Source organism: Myotis davidii, unplaced genomic scaffold, assembly GCF_000327345.1.
Source record: "Myotis davidii unplaced genomic scaffold, ASM32734v1 scaffold460, whole genome shotgun sequence".
NCBI lineage: Eukaryota > Metazoa > Chordata > Mammalia > Chiroptera > Vespertilionidae > Myotis > Myotis davidii.
Window position 1 is genome coordinate 259,008 of NW_006292692.1, and position 3,664 is coordinate 262,671.

The following is a 3,664-nucleotide window of genomic DNA, read 5'->3' on the forward strand; positions in this document are numbered from 1 at the left end:
GAGCTTCCTATATAATAAATAGGTAATACACAAATTGACCATCACACCCTTGCCAGAGATGACCACCCCCATGTGGTCACAAGATGGCTGCCCCCATGTGGTCATAAGATGGCCACGCCCATGTCATCACAAGATGGCAACCACAAGATGGCCAGCAGGGGAGGGCAGTTGTGGGCGAACAGGCAACAGGGAAGGGCAGTTGAGGGTGACCAGGCCAGCAGGGGAGGGCAGTTGGGGGCAACCAGGCCAGCCAGGGGAGCAGTTAGGTGTTTATCAGGCTGTCAGGGGAGTGGTTAGGGGGTGATCAGGCTGGCAGGCAGAAGCAATTAGGGGCAATCAGGCAAGCAGGTAGGCGAGTGTTTGAGAGCCAGCAGTCCTGGATTGTGAGAGGGATGCCCCGGATTGAAGAGGGTGCAGGCTGGGCTGAGGGACACCCTCCCTCAGTGCATGAATTTCGTGCACCAGGCCTCTTATATAATTAATATTTACTTATGTTTAAAAAGCACCATGAGAACTCTGGCCAGTTTTTCTCAGTGGTTAGAGTGTCAGCTCATGGACCAAAGGGTCATGGGTTCAATTCCTAGTCAAGGGCATGCACTTTGGTTATAGATTCAATCCTCAGACCCATTTGAGATACATGCAAGAGACAACCAATCAATGTGTCTCTCTCACATTGATATTTCTCTCTTTTTCTCCCCCTCTTCCCTCCCTTCCACATTCTCTAAAAATTGATAGAAAAATATTGTCAGGTGAGGATTAAAAAAAATGAAATGAAATAAAGTACCATGTGAAACAGAAATGGAATAAGTCATATTCATTATACTTAGCATCCAAATCCAATAGATTAGATTCAAACAAGGAGGGAACTGACCATATTCTGGAAGGAGAAAACCACGTCGTTTCTGAAAGCTGATTCCTGATGCTTGGCACTGAGCTTTGTAATAAGACTTGTGTGCAAATGGACTGGACCACTATATCAAGGAAAGAGCAAAGGAAAATGAAGAAAACTTTTGCTAGGGAAGTCAGACAAGGGCTAGGAAAGAAGGAACAAAGGAGAGTCCAAGCAAAAGTCCAGAGAACACCGAGGAAGGACCCAGACTACAAAGTATACATGAAAATTTAACGTAAAGGGAAAACAGAGTCTCTGTGGGAGACACTTACCATGAAAGTGGGACTTGCAACTACAGAAGCAGGAGGAAAGGGAACTACTGAGCCCAGATTAAGCATTGTAGATGGGTCTCAACAAGACACTCCTGGAGGCAATGACTAGGTCTTATACTTTTGTCTCCCCATTACTGCACCCCACTTCTGGCATATTAGCTGATAAACTGGTAATGATAGCTACCAGGATGATTTAAAGGTGAATTGCTGAAAAGTTCACCTTCTATGAACACTGAAAAAAGGTTCAATTCCTTAGGATATAGACAAATAGAAGTAGCCATTAGTGCATACTTCTCTAAGTAAAGAACATGTTTAGGGGTATGTAGTTGGTGTGAGGCACAACCCTTACTATGCAAAGTGTGGTCCAAGGACCTGAATCATGGGTATCACCTGGGAGCTTGTTAGACATGCAGAATCTCAGGCCCTGCCCCAGACACACTGAATCAAAATCTGCATTTGAACCAGATCCCCAGAGGGTTTAGATGCATATTAAAGTTTGAGAAGCACTGCACTAAACAGGGGTTAGCAAACTTTTTCTGTTATGGGCCAAATACCAAACAGACTTTGGAGGCCACATTAGGTTTGTGGCAGCAGTAGTGGCTACTTCTCCTCCCCCCACACTTCCTCCTTTGCAAGCCTTTAAAAGTGTGAAATCTATTCTCAGCCCACAGGGACTAGTGAGATTGAGCCTACAGGCCTTGGTTCCCCACCCCTCACACACTGAGGGCTGAGCTCAAGGAGTTTAGAAAGCATAGCACATAAAATCAAAATCTCCAGAGCTAACAAGAGTATCTTAACCTCTCTGTGCCACAGTTCCCTCACATGTAAAATTGGGGCTACTTATAGTACCTACCTCACAAAGCGGTTGAGAGGAATAATAAGATAATATACTTCAAAGCACTTTAGAAACTATAAGACTATCATAGTGATTATTTTTGTCTCAAAGTGAAGGGGTCCGTTGTATGCATGCAAATAAGCCAAACCAATAGACATGAACAATAGGGGGATGAGAGCATGAGTGTGGGGGGGGAGATTGGGGGTTAATGGGGAGGGGATGAGGACACACTTGTAATACCTTAACCAATAAAGAAATAAAAAATTAAAAAAGTGAAGGGGTCCAACTTGGAGTAAAGCTGTCCTTCCCTGCCCAAATCGCCAACCCTCAATTGTCCACAGCACAGAGGGTTGCTCAGCTTGAGACTAAAAAAACAAAGCCAAACAAAAGAACAAAAAAGAGACCTGAAGCTCATTTCAAATCATCAACCCATAAAATCTCCAGCTACATTTTTTGCTTTTGTATCATCTCTTCCCATTCTGGCATATTTTAAAGTTCTTTTAAACTGGTATTCTACTTGTACTCACCTATATCCAACTAATTCACCTTGGACCTCAAATCCCCATGATCCTGTTGACCACAGAATGTTCTGTGCCATTCTTTAGGCTAACCATATACTTTGCACTTGTGTTAAATGCTTCATAATCATTAAAGCACTATACTCATAACAACCCTGTTAAGTAACTATCATTACATATAATATTTTACAGATGAGGAAACAAATTCAAAAAAGTAACTAGCCCAAGGTCACACAGCTGTGGCAGAGCTGAGACTCAGACCCTGCAGTCTGATTCCAAATCCCATACTCTTAACTGCCAAGACTTGCCACTAAAGAAGAAAATGAATGTTAGGGCATAGAAACACTAAATAAGTAAAGGGATGGAGTTTAGGGCAGTCTTTTTCCAATGTCATGATACCCTCTGTGCAGATTGCAAGTAAGTAATCAGAAAGTGTGTCTACCATTTCCAAGATACAATGGGCAGAGATGACAAAAAGCAGGATGTATTTCTAAAAAGGAAAATGTGCATGAATAAGGCATCTCATCTTTCTGCACATGTGGCATAAAATTTACAAGCCCTAGGTGATGATTTTGCTCTGCATTGTATCTGCTTCACCTAGTCTAGGGCACCCATGTTTTGTGACCCAGAAGCTGAAGGGTTATAGGAGCACACACATCATGAAGTAGTCAAGGCAGCATGGGACAACATGTAGAATGGCAACAATGCACACAGGCCTTGTGAGCCATATCACCCTCTCTCCGTGGTTGGTCAAGGTTACCATTTTGCCTTTTTGACATATTATCAATTATGCTGCCGACAGAGATACTGGACCTTTAGTTTTCTTATAAAATAAGAAACTGAGTTTAATTAAACCATCAGTAACTTGGACCTAATTATTTCAGACAGTATTTAATTAATGTTTCATGGGTACCTAATGTAATTAAGGTTCCTTTAATAAGACCTTCTGTGACATTAAAATATATGACCTTTATCTTCCTTATCTACCACATTCTGACAACCCAGATTTGTCATTTTCACTAAAAGGTATAGTTTGATTAAATAGAACAGACCATAAAATTAATCTGGCAAATTATACTTGTTTGTTTCTCTTTTCCTCCCCCCTCAAGGCCTAATAAGTTAAGTCTTTTAATTAACAGCGCAGATACAA